This window comes from Solea senegalensis, linkage group LG14 (assembly GCF_019176455.1).
Source record: "Solea senegalensis isolate Sse05_10M linkage group LG14, IFAPA_SoseM_1, whole genome shotgun sequence".
In the NCBI taxonomy this organism is placed as follows: domain Eukaryota; kingdom Metazoa; phylum Chordata; class Actinopteri; order Pleuronectiformes; family Soleidae; genus Solea; species Solea senegalensis.
Window position 1 is genome coordinate 14037744 of NC_058034.1, and position 22251 is coordinate 14059994.

General features: G+C 41.4%; 1 long non-coding RNA gene across 1 annotated transcript in view; it reads left to right on the forward strand.

Annotated features, from left to right (window-relative positions):
* Positions 1–1845: 1845 nt before the first annotated feature.
* Positions 1846–22251, forward strand: part of LOC122780525 — a 40886-nt gene continuing 20480 nt past the window's right edge. The window contains exon 1 of the long non-coding RNA XR_006361702.1: positions 1846–2154. This is a non-coding gene — a long non-coding RNA (uncharacterized LOC122780525). The remainder of the gene's footprint in view (positions 2155–22251) is intronic.

Sequence of the window (22251 nt, forward strand, 5' to 3'; positions counted from 1 at the left end):
AATGCTGTATATTGTGAGGAGGACAGCAGCCCTGCCACTTTAAATATTTGATTAAGTAAAACCTGCAGCTGAAACTGATTGATTAAATACCCTATAGTATTTTTTTTTTTTCTTCAGCGAGCAGCCAGCAGCAAAGCCAGGGTGTAGGAAATATAGCTTGTTCACCCATTGTGGTGAATTTAAATGAATGTGAAGGTGTTTTCAAATTGTCCAGTACAGACTGGTATTCATAAATACATTAGCATAGCCCCTGGAAACAAACGCAACCCGTGACACTATGGCTACATCTACATAAAACGTAAGCATGTCACACAGAGCCACATACAAAACTGCAGAGAGAGAGAAAGTAGAGCTTAGTCCCGGCCTTCTTTGCAGAATTCATTGATCAAGACGTCAAAGACCAAATTGCCAGATGTGTTTCGATTTATTCGGTGTTACATCAGTGTGATCTACAGTTACATTTTTATTCAGGGAGATCGTGGGAGTCCTTGGGAGGACTGTTTCCATGCAAATTCTGACAGGAAAAGTCAGTTGTAACACAATGTTTACAGAATTAGAATTTTTTTTTTCCACACAATTTCAACTTTGCATTTAACCTATCCTTTTTACACACTGGTAGTGAACACATACACACACAAATAGGCATGGGGTGATTATCCCGACCAAAATAGTTAGGAAAAACCAATTTATCTCATCCCAGTATTGCACGTATTTGGACTGTGGGAGGAAACCAGAGCACCCAGAGAAACCCATGCAAGAAAGGCTCTTGTTCCAATTGGGACTCGAACCCAGGTCTTCTTGCTGCAAAGCCAAGAGTGCAAACCACCACACCAACCGTGTGCCCGGACGTTCAACTCACTCACATGAAATATTGATGTTTTTCTCCATTCGCAATGATCACGATAATAGAAATTCAACACGATGAACACAAGAAAAGCACAGGAGCAGTGGGCAGCTCTCATCTGCACCCCATCGAGCAATGGGGATTGAATGACTTGCTCAAGGGCACCTCAGCTCTTGACCCATCAAGGGATTTGCAACCCCCGAAACCCTCTATAGTTATAAGTCCAATTTCCTTTCCTCTTGGCCTTGGACATACAGTATATCCTCCAATATGTTCATTATTTCATGTCAATAATTAAAATAACTAAGATACTTGCACATAAGAGAATGGTTATAGGATGCTATAGACACATTCATTTGAATTACAGTTCTCATCTTTGACAATATACTTCATAAGGACGTTGACGTTCTTTCTCCTTATAGGAAAAGCTGATGTTTTTGTCATGAGGTTTGCAAGTTTGTTTGTTTAATGACGAAACAAATAGCACAAAACGGTGGATATTGTCTGTCTAGTCAAATGAATGAAATAGAATGTTGTTTGTTTGAAACGTTGAAATCTCATAATGAATAGGCTAACACTTATAATACAAGGGGAAGTGTCTTGGTGAGTGTCATTTACCCTCCCCCCCTTAACCCGCGTAAAGAGTGGCCGATGATGCTACTGGACGACACTTTCAGTGAAGCGTAAGGGAACGGTTTGACTTCATCACGTCAAGAGGCGCACAGACAAATATCCGTGAAGCCAAATGGTCAGCCTTTAAAAAAGAAATGTATTACACTATATCAATATAAAATGTTTAAGTCTGAATGCACAAATCAAGATTGCATTGTGAGATTAGGCTAAATCTACATTTATGCTCTCTTTTGTCTCAGTGCAAATATTAAAAAAAAACGTGCCATAAAGGAGGGGGAGGCGATCGGAGGTGTGGAGGAGAGAAGATGGAGAGAGCTGTGAGTTGAGAGTTGGCTGGAGAGGGAGGGCCGTACGCATGACATCATTCCCTCAGCTTCCCTGCGCGAAGAGAGCTCTGGTTTTTCCAAGTACGCACGGTGGCTGCTTCATCTGAGGGAGCGACTCCTCCTGCCGTGCCCAGACGCGTCCTGAACAACCTGCGCTCTCGGGGTGGATTTTTTTTTTTGAAATATTCAAGAACCCGGCAGAGGAGCTTATGAACCGCTCCTCACTGGACCCACCGCAGGGACGCACGTTATTTAACGCCAAAATCGGGGATTATTGCTTGTTTTAACCATGAAGATGTGAGGGTTTTTAAGCCGTGAAGAAAGAAAAAAAGAACTCCGAGGCTGGCAAAGGTAGGCACACTTCCCATTCCGTTTTCCCCCTCTCTCTCTCTCTCTCTCTCTCTCTCGATCAACTTTTGTCAGTGGCAGTTTTTCTAGTCTTTGTTTCGAATTGAAATGTTTATATTGTGTAACCGTTAAAACAAAAAATTTTTGGCACGGGTGCATTTGGTCTCGGAGCGCACGGAGTCGTGCGTTACTCTGCTATTTTAACGCCCATGCAGAGACACAGGCAAGTGTCAAAAGAGTGGCACGATTTTACATGGCGGTGCAAAGACTCTTGTCCGAACCGCTGCGGAGCTTTGCGCTGTGGAGGGAGAGATTCTCGATCATCCATCCCGGACTCAGCGGGAGACAGACCTGCCTCTGCCACCGCAGAGCTCCTGGCCGCTGGTGCTGATGCTGGTGGAGGAGGAGGAGGAGGAGGAGGAAGAGGAGGAAGAAGAGCGTAATGCATGTGCTGCCTGTGCGCGGAGGATATCCATCATCCCGAGTGCCGATCTCAACAGGCACGGCTTTTTTCCCTTTCTATGCCTTCACTGAGAGTTAATGACACTATTGATTTTCAGAAATAAAAAAAAATAATAATAATAAAAACATTCGCAGATGGTTCTGTTGCGCAGAGAAGAGCGAAAAATCTCAAGGAGGCGTCTTACACTTACGCGTATTTCTGAATCATCCTCTTTTTTTTTTGCGGGCGGAGATGTGGGTGCGTGTATGCGTGCGGGGAAGGGGATCCTTGCATCCACTTCTGACCATGCCTTTAGATCATGACATATTCAATCCCGTTGGCAGGCATCGATCGGAAATGCCGTTTTCTATACTCTCTCTCTCTCTCTCTCTCTCTCTCTCTCTCTCCCTCTCTCCCCCCTCCCTCCGTGAGGCCCAAGTGCGAACAGGTGAACATGTTGGACTTTAGAGAACTGTGATGGTGGTCAACACCCCACGGACTGCGCGTCACGTTGTCATGTGTCATGTGTAGGATGATTACAAAGTGCGCCACTTGGGTTAGATCCACTGAGGTGGAATATGAAGGCGCAGCAATGACACCGACTTTTTATTTTTATTATTATTATTATTATTATTATTTCAGTAAGCACTGCTGATGCCCTTGTTGAATGCCGGACACTGCGACCTGACATACAGTCTCACGCTCACGCTCCCTCCGTGGATCTCAACAATGTGTTTGAAGTCGCTTTACGTCAAGAAATATAAAAACACCCCGTTTAAAACTTTCAAATTAGAAGAGACACCGTCTTTGCTTTTCGTTCATCCGTTTTGTTTATGTTAAAAAAAGAGACACAACAATCTGAATAGAAATGATATAATGAAGTTGAATCGCTGCAGAGGAGCCCAGATTGCTCGTGCTCTACATTATTTGGATGGATTACCTCAAAGCCTCAGAGATGTGCATTATTATAGGATTTGACAGCAGTTTTATTTGAAGATTCGTGTTTGAGTAATTGCCACAAAAACAATAATCTAATCTATTATCGAAGTTGTGCATTTTCCATTTTGTTCCGTTCTCCTGCTTCGATCACAGTGAGCGCAAAGCTCATAAAAGACAGAGGGGGGAGAACAATATCGCTCCAGCGCTCGGGTTGTTAAAAGAAAATGGCTTTATTCATTTTTCTCTGTACCCGTGGTAACTTAGTTATAGCTTTGTATGGTGCCTGGAAATGGCTTACAGGCTTGCAGTGCAATGTAATGTAATCAAATTCATGATGTTGCTGTGTATTACAATTCCTTGTGATGCTCCGTCACATGAGAAATGTGGAGTGACCCCACCTCTCTCTTCTCTCCAACACGCGCGCGCACACACGCACGCACACAAATCACTTACAACAGCAACCAATTATATGCTTCTTTTTTTTTTAAGTTTGCCTTCCCCACTTTGCATGCACTTTTCTTCAATCATAGAGGGAAGTTTGAGTTTGAGTCCCCCCCCCCACCACCCCTCAAGAAAGAACCACAGAGATGAAGCATTACAGACTTATGTAATGCATAATTTGACACATTCATTCATTCCACTGTTTTCTTTTGTGATCTTACATCGTTTTCTGCTCGACATCACCCCTGGGGTTTCATATTTAATATTTGAGTGAATTCGCATCACCACTTCAGCACAGATCTGTCTGTGTGTTTCAGTCCCTAGACTTAATAGGCTTTTGTCTTTTTATGAAGCATCTCCCCAGTGTTTGTTCATGGAGCAATGAAATAACCCACACCGGACCTGGCTACAGGCTGCGCACTCTTAGGGTTCTTCATCGTTTAAAATGAAAGATTTCTTATGGTTTAATTTCCTAGAACATTTTATGAATCATTTGAAGCCTTTTATATACTGTGAGTTGAGAATTGTGTTTTTTTTAAATCTTTTTTATATCATACTGCAATTTAAATTGAGAAGGATAAGAATGATAAAAGTATGATGCCTATTTAATTGTTTGAGTGCACAGGGGTCATGGGTCATATTTTAGAGGTGGCGGTTAATTTACCACCAATAAGCACATTTCTCTGTACAGTATGCATGAACTTACTTCATCTTTGAAGCGATCACCTCTCCTCTGTACCCTATTTTCCTCTCACCTCAACCCGTCGAGGCAGACGGCCACACATCTTTGAGTCTGGTTCTGTCAGAGATTTGTTTCCTGTTATAAGAGAGTTGTTTTTCTCTCCACTGTTGCCTAGTGTGTGCTCGTTAGTGTGAACTGTTGGGCTTCTTTATTTCCTTGTCTTAATTGCAATATTTGATTCGGTTTGATTTGACCATTTAGCATTATATATTATATACAGATATATATGTATATATTATATATGTTATTTACATATACATATGTGTATGTATGTATATATATATATATATATATATATATGTGTGTGTGTGTGTGTGTGTGTAATAAGGTGGATATTAGGAATGCCACACAGAACCGTAAAAAAACGATTTGTCCAATACATAAGCCATGGTTCAATTTGGGGTTTGGGTTGGGTACCTCTCAGCAAGGTACCCAACCCACATTGCTCCCTGGGCACTGCTCAGCGGCTCCCCACTGCTCCCAATTATAGGAAGGTTCCTAATAGAGGGATGGGTTAAATGCTGAGAAAGAATTTCCTTAAGGGATTGATAAGTATAAGAAGGAGAAAAAGTAAAACACAATAATAATTACCACAAAGTCAGACAAAAACAAATCCTTGGCTGTTCATAGCCTAAGATATATATATATATATATATATATATATATATGTATATATGTATATATGTATATGTATATATGTATATGTATATATGTATATATATATATATATATATATATATGTGTGTGTGTATATATATATATATATACATGCACATACACATATATGTATATGTGTGTATCATACACTTTAATGTCATTAACCAGATGAGCTGTAAGTCTCACTCTGTATCTACATCCCACCAAGCCCATGCATTTGGCTGATGAAATGGTTATGGATGAATGGCTGAACTGTGTACAATCCAAATGCATATATAGAGAGAAAATATGTAATCATTAGCACACTTCATGGAGAGGTTTGCCGTTGTGCTCTGCAGCATAAGAGCGCTTGTTCATCGTAACCTACAGATAAGCGCCAGCTTTTTTTTTCTCCTCTCTGCCTGTGGCAATTTGAAATTCTAAATAGACAACTGTCAATTTCAGGAGTATCCCATCCTCACCTCCACCCATTGAGCAACAATCAAACACACAGTCATTTGTTTTCAGTACATGTGCACTGTCAGGGTAAATAAAAGCAGTAAGGGATTGAGGTGTGTAACCAAAACAACGGTGGTTGGCACTGCTGAGGTAATTGAGAGTGAGTTAATCATTAAATAAAAGTAAAGGAACGTTGTTCATAATATACTTTTTTCCGCTCAGCCTTCTGTCCTGTGGTGCCATGTTGTACAGTAAATCCTGTCAGGAAACATATGGTGTTAAAATCCATATGCAAATGAGTGCTGAAAATTGCAAAGAAAGAAAGTGTCATTGCATCTTTTGATGATGAGTTTGTCATTTCAAATGGCTTGGTTATAGGCTCTTGAGAGGAAGTCCTGACTGCCAGAATGAGGGCAAAAAATGCAGTATTCACAACTTTGCCATGGACATTCTGACCTGATTTGAGCTCACCATGGAGCTTGACACTTTAATGGCTTTGATGTGTGCACATTTTCTTCCTACATGCCAAGATGTCAAGGAGGAAGAACATGGCCAATCCTAGAGAAATTTAAGAGAGATGACTTATGTGAAAAATATGGGGGCAAAAGCCTCAGGGCCCCTCTCTTACGGTCTTCTTTTTTTTAAAACGCCAAACTGCAAATCAATGTCTTTTCATGCCAGTCAGTGTCTCAGTCTTGGAAATGTGAACGGGCAGTATCTCGCTCGCCTGTGAGGTCCCTGTGATGTTTTCAGGGTAATGACAAAAGCACTTCCAGTGGATAGAAAAATGCAACTTGGTCATGGTTCAATTCTCTATGATGAAGAGACCATATCATAATCAGTGAGCGAGTCTAAGTTCATGTTAAAGCAGGATGTGAAGCGCTCATAGGCCCTTTTCTCAATAATAATTGCAGTGACCCCGTGTGTGTTTTCCTGAGAATATGCCAACGCATAAAGTGTTTAGGTGTACTCGAGAGGGCACACGTCAATGAAAGGGAAAACCTGAGGTGCAAACTATTCCCTGCTAACAGGTTTATTGACACAATTACCTGACGTTCACAAAGTGAAATCCTTTCTGTTAGCGTGCAGGAGGTCATGAGCTGTTGCATTTAAAGATATCAGAAGGTCAAGGATGCGAATTAATAATTTTCATCTCTGCTGCAACAGTAGACATTAACAAAAAATGTCTACTGCGTGCCTGTTACTGCTGTACTACGGCAAGTAAATGTCGAAGAAAAGTCACATTCCTAGCAAGTTTACTGAATGATGTAGTGACAGAAGTGATAGTGAATTCTCAGCACACACTGTTTCTTGCCTCTTCGCAGTAAAATGTCAAAATTGAAATGTAGGGATGGGCAATGTGGATACAGGTAGTGTGTCAAACAGATTACAAGACTAGACTACACGTTGCTGGGGTGAAAGGAAGTTGTTAATTTTCTCCTCTTCATTTAGCTTCTATGAAAGAACATCTAACCAAGGATTGTTTAATAATCACAAAATGGACATTCAGTGCAGTGAATGCACATAACTGGTTATAGCCAAGTAACTTTGTTAGTTGACTTTCTTGACTGCATAAACCCTAGTTTTGTACTTGGAGATGAAACATTTCAATTTCCTTTGTGTAGAAATGTTTATATTGCAGTGGCGGTTCATGTTGAAATGTCCAAAACAAACTCATATGTACCCAACTTGTTTTGGCCCCAAGTGTTGATCAGGCCATTACATTGAAGGTATCTTTCTACATGTTTTCCACCCACAGAGCACTAATCCACGTGCCCCTACCCAATGAGCATTGAAGTTCATGTTGCCACGTAGCCACATATATTAATACAGAAAAAGTATAATGCAATGCATCATGACAATGAATCGAATGGTTGACATGTTAAACATAATTGAGTTGAATTGTGCGTCCGAAGATGCACAGCCCCACAAAGACTCCATGGTTACAGAATGGCTGTCTTCTGTAAAGCGTATAATTATAAAACCCTTCACTGGATGAGACCAATATAAATATTCGTGGAGAGAGAAGCTTGCAGCTGCCACCTGCCCTCAAGGGTCATACAACTGAAGGTCACGGTAGCATTTGTACTTCCCCCTCCCGTTTTCTTGCCCACAACAGCTCCAGTGGGTATTACTGGATGTTTCTCACCAATGCTGGCGAGTGGGACCTGAAGACAGTGAAGGTCAGCGAAGATGATGCATCTCAACATCGGCAGGGGATAACAAAACACTGTCTGACCTGTCTGTTTACGAGTAGCCTGCATCGTAGTCGTAGACATCTTAAAGAATGAATGATTCATACGTTGTCTCGGATAGTCGTTTATGTTTAATTCAGATCTATACAGTAGGGCATCGGCTATGGTCCTGTGGTGGAGGTGTGGCCGGGTCATCACAGGTGTGGGTTGGTATTTGAAAATGCAGACAAGGAGCGAGAGGAGTGAGAGTGGAGAGAATGTAAACAGGATAGAACGGGGCAGAATTAAGACGGAGAGAGTAGAGCATCGGTGGTGGCCTTGTACGTTTCATCTGCAGGCCCTAATAAAACCCTCACAGGCCAGCATTGATCTCTCCCAGAGTAATCCATTTAGACTGTGCGTGCCTTGCCATGTGGGGCCTCTTCAATTATTTACGGCAGAATGCTGTGCAAGCTTCCGTTAGGATGCAACAATGAGCCAAGGGAAACCTGTGAACTGTGGACTGTGGGAGAGCAAGGGAGACACAGAAGTTGGAGAAGGAGAAATGGCAGATGGAAGGAGGATCTTCTGGAGGGAGATGTGTCGATCAGTGGAGGATGATAAGGAGTGGAGGTGAATGAAGGTGGTGGTGAGCCGGTGAATGGGAAAAGGAAAGAGTGATGAGAACAGTGTAGATGTACATTGAAGGACAGTTGAAGGAAGGATGGTGATAAGGAAGGATGAAAAACAAATTAAGGAAGAGAGCTGGAACAGAGCAGGTCAGACAGAGGAATCTATGAAACTATGCCAAATGATGGCGAAGGAGCTATGGAGAGAAGGGATTGGAAGAACAAAACAAATATACAGATGTGACGAGGAATGAGGATGGAGAGAAGATAATGAATGCATTGATGAAAAAAGGAATGGATTGACAAGAATAGATTAAGGACATGGCAAATGGGGGGATGGGTGGAAGTTACTATATAAAGAATCTAAGGAAAGGAGGTAGGAATACGTGAAATAGTAAGTGAGGAAGTTTGGGAGAAAAGATGAGGAGACAAGGGAGCATGAGCGAGAATTATAGATGAGATGGGGAGGAAGAGATGACTGGAAATGAGGCAGGAATAAATGGGCAGGAAGAGTGTTGAGGATGGGACCTTTTTAAAGGAAGCATGAACAGCTATTGATCATGGCAGATGTATGCTTGTTATTGTGCTAAGTGGAGACATGTCGGTATAGTAGCCTGTACGGTCAATCATTGTTACTGTTGCTTTATTAAAATAAAGTGGTCTTGGGTTTAATGTGGTGCTTTCCAGGACAAAGTCAAAGGCAATCATGGTCACTATGTAATTGAATTATGTCAGTTTCACTTTCTGTGGAGTTTATGAACTGAGCAATAATTAACATAAAGGGTGTCAGTATGAATATATCATCTTTTTTTAGCAGCATAATGAAACTGTTCACTCAGAGCTACATATCATTAACTCCCCACTATTTGCCTGGTCTATATTCTTCTATTTGCAGCTCACACACGGCTCTCATAAATCCAGGCAGATTTGTCTTACCTGATTCCCCTGGCATTTACCATCAAGCTCTCCTCCTATTGCTGTAATTCCCAGCACCCTATTAGGATTTCCACCCATCGCCTGCTGCCGAATCCGGATGTCTGATGCAATGGAAGACAACTGGAATTGAAAATTCCATCTTTATGACTGAGTGATATGGGTGGCAACACTTGAGAGGATTGATTTATGAGGAATCCAACCCTTTAATAAAGTTTCATTATGTACATTTCCACCTAATGTCGGATTAGCCATCGTTCAAGTATTTCTTTATTTAGTGTAGTTTATATTAGTGTCGAATTGTGGATGTCCCTCTGGCATTTATCTTTTATCCGCCTCTTCAAAGCTATTTGATTATATTTAGTGCAGTGGAGGTTGCTGGTCTTTAAAGCAGGTGAAGTTCATTTCAGGCCGCCCAGTCATTTATACAGAAATTCTTACATAAATTCTCCAAACGAATAACTAGAACAAGAATTTTGTAAAACTGTTTTTATTTACAGTGTATATGTACAAATGAAAATGGGTTGTATTGCCGAGCAAATAACACGCCCAGCTCCAGAGGCAGAAAACACTGTCAATCAAAAACGAGTTTCACCTTTCAAACAGGTCCTCCAATTAGCATGCAGAAGCTCAGCGTCCACGCCCACCCACTGCTTCATTGACTCCTAGAGAAGCTGAGCTTCCCTGGAAACCTGTTTGGTGCCGTCCCATAGAAAACAGTTGAAGCTGAGCTTCAAGTGGTTTCAACGCGGAGGCTGCTACGGGAGTATGAAAATCATCGTCACCCGTGTAAACAGCCAGTCCTGAACAAACCAATGACATGTCTTGATTGCGTTCTAGCTCCCGTTCAGTATTGAAATGTGAATTAAACACATTCATGTCATTTTAGTGGAAGCTGAACTTCACTTACTCAGAGCAATCGCTGCTGATTTAGAGTCAAAACAAAGCGAAGACACTCACAAATAATGTGTAACTCGGAGAGATTGAGCTGCTGGTCTAACAGAAGAAAACAGCTACATACCCTGTGTAAAAGAGCCTAATCAGATTGGCTAAACGATGGAGCGGCAAAACTATTAGCGAACGATAGCATACTAGTAGACGTCTGCTGAATTAGTTGGACCCCATTTCACACCATCTCTGAAGCAACCACTAAGGATTTATTGTTTGTCCTCAGGCATTGATTATTGGATTCTAGTAATTGTTTTGCCTTCCCTTGATTAACAAACCTGTGTTTTCTCTCGAGGCTGGCTCAATAGTAGACTGATGGCAGGGGCACTGCCAAAGTGGTCTTTACTATGATTACATTGGGGAGGAAAATCTTCCCCACTTTGTCATTTTTGTGTGTCAAGGGGGATTATTGTTCCGCTCTAATGAGACAGCAAAGATCATGATCTGAGGAGGGGGAGCGGTTACCGAATGTTTCCATGTGCACGTCTTTGTGTGGGTGAGTGGCCCTGTGGGTGATGCAGTCATGCAGCTGCTCTGTGTTCTGTGATCCCTGTACAACAGAGTAGGGTCTGACTGTTGATAGACGTGTGGTCGTGGCTGTTAAGGCATTTCTGGCATGTTAGGAAACTGTGTCTTGTCTTTTTTTTCTCCCCTTTTGAGGGAGGGTCTAGAGATAATGGCTGAGAGGGAGGGTGTCCTAGCTGTGGGGAAATTACACAGATGGAGAGTTTCATTTTTGGGGTGGGGGGCTGGTTCAGCGCACACTGTAGACCTCCTGGACATGGGGCAGCAAACATGCTTGTGAATTAATCTGTATGTCTTCTTTCATAACACCTGACGCAGGTCCGATGTTTAACTTTCATTTGATGCATTTTGCAGATGTGAAACTGGGAACTAATCCAGTCGCAGGAAACCCTCTTTGAATTCCGACTCTAATGTCTAAGTGAAACTTGAGTGTAACAAACGCAGTTTCCCCGCAGGGATTAATAAAGTATTCTGATTCTAATAATGCCAAGAGATAAAATCCAGTTTGTTGCCTTTAGTTGTCATATTGTACATTTCAGTGTACAAAACCCCCAATTAATCTGCATAGAGCAGAATAGTGGTTTTTGGCTGCTGTGACTGTATATATGTAGTGCCTCAGTATGAGAACACAGATGGCACAGTTAACATGGAGGCTTTTACACCATGTGTACGTTGAGCACACCGGTTGACTACAGCTCAGCTTTTGTTGGAACAGTGAGTCAACCTATTGCAAAAGCATCGGCCAGTCTTACATGCCTTGACCATCTTATGGTCAGATGTTTTTTGTTTGTTTGAGTATCAAATTAAAGATTATCACAATTGTCCTTTTTTTATGTTGTTTAATAAGGACCAGAGTCTGAAGGATTTGTAGCATGTCTCTGCTAGCTGCTGCTGCTACCACTGTGACTACTAACAAAAGGCCCCAATTTGTATATTGTGTTGATTTTAATTTTTTTTAAATGATTATTATTATTTTGCTGTTTTGATGGTTTGTTGGCTCAAACCGGCTGCTGGGGTGAGAACAGGATTCTGAGGGAAAGGAAGAACAACGTCTACTTAAAGGTAATTTATTTCTTCTGTCGCTTTGTTGGGTGAAGAGGAAGTGACAAATGTGAGCTGGTTGTTTATGAGGCCTGGCTAAGTGCTGGCAGCGCTGCTTTCCTCTGAGGTAGTTGGCTCTCTGTTTAATTCATGTCCTTGGGTGGTGCATTGTTTTGTGGCACAGAGTGTGGCAGGCGAGCGAATGAGAGGTGAACCTATTTGCTTCTTATTCTCCATCTGCCTCTCTCCTGCCCTCTGCCACTCTTTGCCCCCGTTCTTCTCATCTTTATTCCCCCGTCTCTCGCTGGGACACTTTTTTCTGCCGCCTATGCCATTTCTCATTTCCCACCCATTCTTTTCTGTTTCACTACAGATCCTGGATGTCTCTGACAAACCCCTCAAAGGAGTGCCCATTTTCACAAATCTGTAATCTGTCTCGTTCACCGCTTTGTCTTTCCCAGTGATGGAAGACATTTCCCCATGTCGTCCTTTTCCCCTGTATATGTTTACAGTCATTGAGTCAAAGAGGTCCTGCATGCAGTTTTCGATGTTCGAAAAGAAGAGCAGCTCAGCGCTGCACCAGTGGCCGGACTGTGAGTTCTAAAACACTTGGAAAGATGGCAGCAGGAAGACAGGGTGAGCTGAAATGTTGACCTCTGTGCTGCACCAGCGCAGCTCAGCAAGTCCTCTGCCATCTCCCTCTCAACCTGTCTTTGTAAAGTGCTGTTTTAATTGACACAGGGAAAAGGCACTGTAGTTATCTGGCTGCCTGCTCCTGTTTCATGTCAATTGAGTTAATTTTTCCCTCCTGCTCCTTGTCCATCATTCCTCTTCTCCCTCTCTTCTCCTACACCTCAGCACCATCCCATTCCGCACTGATATCCCGTGATGTTAATGTCCTGGTTGTTTCGACTCCCGCCCTAAAGATTCCTCTGTGTTTTACGAAGTAAAGGCCTCAATACTGAATAAATTTTGTTAAATTACAAATTTACATGCAGTGGCTTAGAAACGACTACTTTCTTTGTTCAATTAAATGCATATTCACGATGTTTACTATTAAGTGATTAATAAATACACCCAGGAAAGATGCAAAATTCAACCTGATGCCAAAGAGGTGTACTTCAGATGTACAGTAGGAAGCTTGAGCCTGAGTGTTTTGTTTGACTGACACTTCTCTGCGTCCTTCGTAGCTCTAAGTAATACATTTGCACATAGATCTGTTATGATTGCCTCACCTCCCCGCATCACTACTGGGTCTTTTTATCCATTTCACTGTGGTCATGAGCAGGTGAATCTCATCCATGACTGCAGGCGTACTTCCTCCTGCGATAGCGGGCAGGAGTGACAGGCAGCAGACAGATGGCAAATGTGCTTCAGAAGAAAATGGTTTCCCAATGAAACGTTTAGCAAACACATTTGAGAAAAAGCACACAGTTGGATTTTTTTATGTATCTTTCGAGCACACTGAATGCCGGAAACCAAATGCAATTGAGTTTAAACACAAGTAATGTTTGATAGATAAGCCAGCTTCGTGTAATGTGTTTTCCAGCGTTATCAGCACACACCGTGTGCGCTCTACATGGTGTTACACAAGACGTTCAGAAACGGGAACAGCGTGCGCATTGGCCAACAAAACCAGTGAGTCAAACATTTGCAAGTATACTGCGGAAATTAATAGATTCAATAGAAATGGCAAAACTAAAGCATGCCATGGATTATTATTATATAACCCAGCAGGGTTTCCTACCAAAGAAAAGGTCAATGTGACTACTTTGTTGGGTTAAGGCTTCCAAAACGTGGGTTGAAAAAATATCTAACCTAGATTCTGGGTTATATATTTCACAGCACGCCATGTTATGGGGCGGCTATACTGTTCTGGGTCAAACACCAGTCCCTTTTACCATTGATAGTCACTTGTCATGTATTTTTTATACATCTCAGTGCCTTCTTTCTTTCATTCACTGTGCATTCCCTCTTTTCCTCGCTTGACTCTAAACAGCTTGTCCTGTCTCTCTGAGAAGTGGCTTTAACCTCTGTTGTGCTTTTTTTTCCACTGGAGTCCTTTGTTTTCCTCTTTTGTTCTTAAAAGCAATTATGACCATCAGACACGGCCATTAAATATTTAAAAGCTCACGCTGCCGCTCTCGCCGCCTTCACATGAGCGCATGCCGCAGATGTTGAAAGGGGCTTTTCTCTGTGATGGAGATATTTTTCCAAGGGGCCTTGTGCTGCTTTTTGTCGTTTAGATTCTGACATACCGGTTAATGTGTGTTCTTTGTGTGTATTCCAGTTGGTGTGTATGTGGTGCGTTTGCTGTATTAACTTCTGCAATTATTCCTCGGTCTGCTATGCATGTTTATTTGTCAGTGTAAGCCCCTCAGATTACTTTGCTGTTCAATATTAGAGCGTTTATATGCATGTCCATCCTCCATTTCCACTGCAGGAAGACTTTGAATGATTAGTTGCAGGAGAGGAGAATAAAAACGCTCATCTGCTATTGATTTATCTTATTGCGGTCCCAGGGCTACACAAATCGTCTTCCCCATGACTGGTACATTTAGGAATAAAGTGCTTGTACGCATGTATTATACGTGTCCTTTTGTGTTTGATGTTAGGTTTTTTGAACCAAATGCATAAGTCTAATATATTTCTATTAGTTAGTGCGTATTTGACCAAAGAAATGTATAATTTTTACATAATATTCATATAATATTCAATATTAAAAAGTCCTAAGCATTTAATGTTATTTGCCATTTAATTCGACTTCTAGAAACCACAAGTCCAACCACACAGTTTATATTCTTATTTAACCTTTACTCTGAGAAGTAGAATTTTTTTTCCTGTTGCTGTAGAAAATCGAAGCCATACTTCACAAGTTGGCCCTACCTGTTAAATCAGCTCCACTTTCTTTTCTTCTTTTTCAGGAAATGTCTGGGAACAAATTGGTTTGTTGTGTTTATTCATTGAGTGTTTCCTCTGGATAGTTTTCCTCACGCATCCATGAAATTAGCTTTCTTTTTGTACCTCCTTGATGAACATCATATGGATCCCTCAGTGTAGTTAAGTGTACATAGAGCAGCCCCAGAATTGATCAGTGGAAACCACGCATTTCCTCACCATGTCAGGCACATTTCTTTCTCACCTGAGGCAATCGGTTTGAAATTCCCACTTTGGACACAGTAGTTGCAGAAGTTTAAATATTTTTACTGGATTCGATCCACGGATCCATAACAGCCATGCAATACGCAAACCAGAATCTAGTGGCGATGCGGTGCCGACAGATGCAATCGTCCACCTCTATGGTTTTGCAATACGCCCATTCACTGCCGTTCGTATGGTTAAGATTCCAGAAAAAATACACGTTTAAAAGATAACATGTGATTTAAAAAGCTGGTATTTGTCGGAGTGGACCATTGTTGCAGCTAAGAGGCACATTTCACACGCAGTGAAGAGCACATTAATAGGTGTGCACAAAGTGAAGTATGTTAATTGATGAAAGTCCCGCTATCGAGGGGTTGCTGAGATGACAGTGACAAGGCAAGATATGTGCTTTTATGGGCCAGCCAGCAAACCCACCTCCCTTCCTCACTCTCTGAGTCTTTGCCTAATGGCTGATAATAAAGAGGGAATCTTTGCAGGGATGACATGTGCATGTTCTTTACTGGACACACACACACACACACACACACAGCTTGGGCTGACTGCCCTTCAGAATGCCAGGCTTGACATTAATCTCTAAATGACTGTTGCTTCTTCCACAAGAATTTCATTCCATTAGTGGCCATGTCTTGAGATGGAGAGATTGCCAGAGAGGGGGGGAAGCTGGGAAGATACAGGGAGTGTGTGTGTGTGTGTGTGTGTGTGTGAGTGAGACAGTGGAGAGAGTGTGACGGAAAGGATCATGTCAATGATAATGGACAATGAGGACAGGGAGAGAGCCAGACACAGGTTGAGGCAACACAGATATATTGGAGAGAGAGATAGAAAGTACAGGGATACTACAAGAGAGGGAGGGAGAGAAGACACAGGTCATTTTATAAAGCTGTCCATGTTCACTTCTGTGTGGACACAGTTCAGAGGCATTCTCGTGCACCGCGTGTTCCTTTGTTATTCCCGCAGACGGCTCGCGCTCAACACCTGTGTGCCCTACTGTGTCTTTGTAAAAATAATATGATGGGTAGGACTTTTTTGTGGCCAACTCCTCTCTTTTTAAAGTGGACTTATATTGCATCCTTTGCTCTTATCATCGTCTCATAGTCAGTGTACTGTCACCAAACAATAAAGCAGAAGTCTGGGGCTTAATAAGCTGTGTGCACAGATGTTATACGTGGGTGACACTCTCAGATATTGTCGTTAGGATAACCATAACCACTTCTTTATGGGGAGTGGATAGACAGTAGGACGCCACTGGGTATTTGTGGGAGACGTCACATTTTTGTGAATGTCAACGATTGATTGTCCAAGAGAGTCAACGAATGCTGAAATCCAACAGAGAATGAGAGAGAGGTAGCGCTAGTTAGTGGACCTTCAAATCCTCGTCACAAGGTCAAGGATGAAGTTTCACTAATAGAAATAGAGATTCACTCTTTATTCCCTCTCCTCCACTGTGAATCTCCCCCCTCCTTTCATTCACACTTTCTTCTCTACTCAATTTTCACTGCTTCACATCTCTGCAGCAATGGAGGGATGTGAGGAGGGAAAAGAGCTATTTCTTCCTCACGTCCAGCCCTTGCGGTTCCTTACCTTCTGACATGTCTTTACCTTCAATCCACACACACACTCACACACACACACCTAATTTGCATCACTGCCTTCATTAAACGTGTCTTTCCTCACCTCTCTGTTTGGTTTATTCACTGTTTGATCACTTCTTCTCCAGCTTTTCATTCGTTGACTACTTCTCTTAACCTTCCCTCTCCACTTCCCGCTGCCGTTCCTCAGATAGCTCCTTTTCTGTCTCTTGTTCAAGCTCTTTTATCCCCCCTGCTCTTTCTTACTCCCTTTTAACCTTTTGCTCTGCTTTCCCTCTTGCCCTCCTTCTCTCCTCCTGTACTTTCCAGCTCACCCTCGTCCTACCATTCTTTCCATTCATCTCCCTTCTCTTCTTCACATCCTCCTACCCCCTCGTCTCTCCCTCCCTCTGCCTCTCCAGTGGTGAGCTATAGTGACTCTGACATCATTACCCTTGTTGTGACAGGTTTCATTTGTACTCCCAGGGACTCCATACATCAAGTTCGACTGATGGTCCGGGGCCTGGGGCTGGAAGGAAGTCTCTACCAGACTGGGGATGACAGAGTAACAGAAGGTGAATGGTCCTAAAAACCACTCTAGCCTGGATAGCACTGGATATTTTTCCAATATTGGCTCTGATATGTCAAACCTACTGCCATTTCAAAACACGCCCCAAACTTTCTTCTATGAAGTAACAACATGGAGCAGTTTTTTTTTTTTTTGAGAAATAAATCTCCATTGTGTCTGAACAAATTAAAGTAGAGGGAATTAATGGAAAAAACTATAATGTAGAACAGGAGGTGCTTTACACAAAAAAAATAATAATGAGCAGTTATAGCAACAATGATGGAAACAAAAAGGAAGTCATTAAATGAGGCACTTAAATCCTTATGTCGAGTTAATTTTTCTTATTTAGCAGAGAATGTCTTTGGCGATAGTTTTTTATTTTATATTATTTATATTTAATTCATTTGTTGTCATCGAATGGATTCTTGAACAAATCCTGTTTTTCCTTTGTGGCTCTTGTATAGATTTGTATTGTTTCTGCGACGCTTGTCATCTACGCGTTTAAATCAAACGAGACAAAAATACATCGCTGGCTAACCTAAGTAGTCCCCTTTTCAGTCCTATTCATCACACACCTCAAGACAACCCCTACATGTCAAGTGTGACTATACAGGATGAATATATGTTTTATAGACAAGTCCTTCCAAAAAAGTTCAGCCTATTCATATGTACAATATTCATACATACATCCATCTTCTACCGCTCTACCGGGGTGCTGTGCCATCAGAGACAACCATTCACTCTCACATTCACATGGTCAGTTTAGTGTCCAGTTCACCTAATCCCCATATTGCATGTTTTTGGACTGTGGGACCCTTGTTCCGACGGGTCGTCTTGCTGCAAAGGCAAGAGTTATATGTACAATATAACTATTCTGAATGAAGTTCATCTGTAATTAATAATTCACTTAACACCTGTGACTGATGTTAATATGTTGTTTTTATAATTGTGGACATGGAATAGTAAAAATTCTATTCAAACAATGCCGTAATAATTATTAGTAATCATCTAAAGTCATGTGATCGCTCTATTCAGTGCCTAAATGGTGTTTTACTTATGACAGGATGTGAGGTTTGCTAATCAATCCATCTCTGCAGCACTGTAAAATCCCAGCTCATACTGTACGCTTACATGTCCAATTGATCTCATGTGGGTCATATTGTCATGTAGCTCGTGGAGTACACTATCATTCTTATGAACTACCCTAAGTGGAGCATCCACACAAATCCCCATATTTTCTTTCACAACTGACACAGATTCTCTTGTGTTTAATCAGTTGTTTGGGCTATAAGGACTGTGTGGGGACAGCCAAGCAACACATCACTTCACAGGAGTTATGTGTCTTTGTCAAATATTAAATGAAGGTATTCAGGACTTGAGGGGAGGCTAAGAGTTAAAACTGAGTGGTACAAAATCCTGCATTTTCATATTTTTCATATTTTCCTCATGATATAACAGGATTTTTTGTGATTTTGTCTGTGAAGAACATAATTACCATGGTGCAGTTTCTCAATACTTATATTTGGTTCTCAAATAATAAATTCTTGATTTGCGTATAGTAATTATGTTTCAAATGAACATTAAGCCGATCATACGCTCCGTGGAGCTAAGGCACAGAAAACATCACATGAGCAGAATAACCTGGTGATGGTTTTTGTGACAGAAACTATGACGTTGTAATTGTTTATGTGCTGCGTGATGTTGGCTTTGTTGAGGCATTTATAAATAAAGGCTTGTTGTCTCGGTTTTTAGTCAATACCCCCACATTCACCCCAGAGGTTATAGCCAAGAAAGCGGTCAAGCTCAGACAATTCTCATCTACTGCAGTAGCCCTGTGGTGATGATGTGGCTGTGCAGGTATTTCTGCAAAAACACCCGTGTAGGTTGGTTCACGTCTAAAAGTCCATGCATTTTTATGTGTGAGTGCTCTCACATCCGAGGCCTTCGCTTCGTGTGTATGTGTGTGTACTGAAGAAAGACTGACCACAGAGGAGGCACATTAATCATTGTGTTTTTTTCTCCCTCTGCCTCATGTAATGCGAGTTGAGGCCTGATGGATGGCTTGTCTCTCTGCCTGGATTCCAGCAGAAAGGCTGTAGCCTATCGACAGGCCAGAGAACCCTTGGGGAATCCCTCGCTTACCCTACAGCCCGTATATCTTTGGACACTCAGTGTTGCTTCTCGTGTATTTATTTCACAGATGGTTGTTACATTTCCTTCCTGAAAGTTTGCTGTGCACTTGCCAAACCCCCGGTGCCATTTATTTGAAACCAAACTGATGAACGATAACCAGGCTTCTCCGGACAGATTGTGCTGCTGTTTAAGCATCACCGCATTTATGAACTTGTGACTGACCGTATTGTGTCGATGTACAGATGTACAGCAGGAGACCAACACTGGCATTTTACATGCAGTGGCAAGAATTAGTCGCTGTAAAAGAAAGACAAATCCAGTACGTCACACTATGAGAAAGCACTTGGTAAAACAGAGAGACTGTGGACCCATTCCCTTAAAACAGTTCATTTCATGTAATTAATATCTGTTGAATACATTTAAATAGTATTAAGTATAAGTATTTCAAGGACTATTATGGAATATATTTTGGAGGATATTTCGGAATCTGGTAAAATAGTTCCCTGATTTAAATTGACTTTGCCGTCATTGAATATAGACAACAGAGTAAGTGCAGACCAACACCCTCAGCCCTTCTAGTCAGTGCTGCACCTGTAGGTAAAAAGGAAAAGCATCAGATGAGGTGCCGAGATTGCAGCACACAGACCATGATTCTTCATGCACAGTGAAATCAGCTTTTATTTAAAAACTGCTGGGCAAGGGAAAAAAAAAAAACTTGGTTAACACCATTTTATCCTCTGCTTAAGAAACTTTTAAGCCTCTTTAAAGTCCTCCTCCCTACTCTTAACACTTTTTCTCAAGAGCTCTTCAAATAGACGAGACGCTTTGTGAATTGTGAACATACTGAACAGGGATCTAGTATTTTATGTGAGGGGGGGATGTCTTTGAAAATGTTGTAATTCTAGGAATCTTCTCAGAATTTCATCACCAAACAACTGCAAGGGAACTTAATGGTTGTGTGTGGTGTTGCTTATGTAATTACACAGTTCAGAGACAGACAGAAAGTAAACATATAAACTACTGGTTGTTTTGTGAAAAGCAGAGATATTATAGGTTTACTAGTCCTAACAGTACAGTCTGGCCCAGGTGCTTTCATAGAAAACTGACCTAGACATGCCACATATCAGATTTACTTTTAGAAAAGAAAAGAAAAGAAAATAGCTTTGCATACAGTGCATACTATCAGTGTGTCAATTACAGTGTTAGGAATTCAAGGTACATGAATTGTAAATCACTCTGCTGTTTGCCCGATGTCACTGTGATACAATAATGTAATAATTATATATTCAAATCTCTCTTTGAGTACTTCCGGCAACAAGAAATGCTATTTTCGATTGGTCATAGCCGCTGATTCACAGCAGCTGTATGGAATGAACTATTTAGCGAAGCAGCCCTCAAGAGTGCATGTACCACTGTCGCTTAGCGCTTCATAAACCAGGTAACACAACGTACAGAACATCAAAGTACTAATACGAACTAAGCGGGCAGGAGCGCCAATGCTAAAAAAGTAGCTGGGCAAAAAAGACACACATACACCATCAGTTTCACTCCTTACCCATCATCGCTTTCTTTCACCATGGCCTTCAAAATAAGAGCCACTGGCTTCAGCTTGAACTTTTGCACTTGGCAATAAAAATAGCTTGAAATAGATAAATACATTTTTCTTTTTTTTTTATCTAGTTACTCTATTTTTTTTAATCTATAATTCATCTTCATCCTATTGTTTACCGTATATCAATACATAGCAAAACAAACAAACATATTCAGCGACAGTATCGCATAAAAGGAACATTGTAATTTACTGCATACATCACACATTTCCCAGGGCCAGATTTTCTCCCTGATGTGTTCAAAAAAAATAAAACAATGTTATCATATTTGTATATAACGCTCTAACATTTTACCACAACATATATTTTACAACGGTTGTAACAAACAATAACATTTACCAATTCTAGAGGGAACCCAGGAGCTAGTCCTACTCGGTGTTACGTTAATATATTTGTATATTAGTTCTGTATTATTACATAAACATGTTGAGTGTTTTTTGCTTGTTCCTGTAGGACGTTGGTTGGATTTAGACAAAACAAATGCGTCCCACAGATACACTACTCCAAACTACAGTAAAATTAGATCAGTGATGGCAGTGCTTTCTGGTTATACTGATTTCAGCTAATGTTTGGCAAAACGTATCATGTTTTGAGCCAGATTTCTTCATATAAAGTGACAATTTACTGTTGTTCCCAGGCTATGTACTGTGGCTCTCTTCCAGATTGGTGGGGACAGTGTGGAGAAAAGCTAAGAGAACATCGCGAGCAGCTGGGTTGGGTTTTCAGACTTCCCCGTGCTTCTGTTCGACCTTCCCTCAGATTATTTCAGCACCTGTTGGCCCTCGTTGCCTGATGATTAATAATGCAGAGACGGAATTAGCGCCGCTATTTTCTGAAGTGAGCAAAAGAGACGGGGACAAGTGGGTAAGAAAGAGAGAGAGGGGGAAGACGAAAATGAGTTTTGAATATTTTAAGTCACAATGGGAAAAAAAAATGTAAACAGACCGAGGGAAAAAACCTCCGGGAAATGCACAAGCAAAAGACGCAGCTAGGAATTTAAAGCGAAATGCCAGTAGAAACAGGCAAAAAAGTGGAAGAATATACAGATCGACGTGACTGAAGCCTCCTGTCTCCTATTATTATTCCTATGGCTGTCTCCTCCCTCCTCTTGTGTCTTAGTATCTCAGCATTGTCATTCACCTAACCTTGG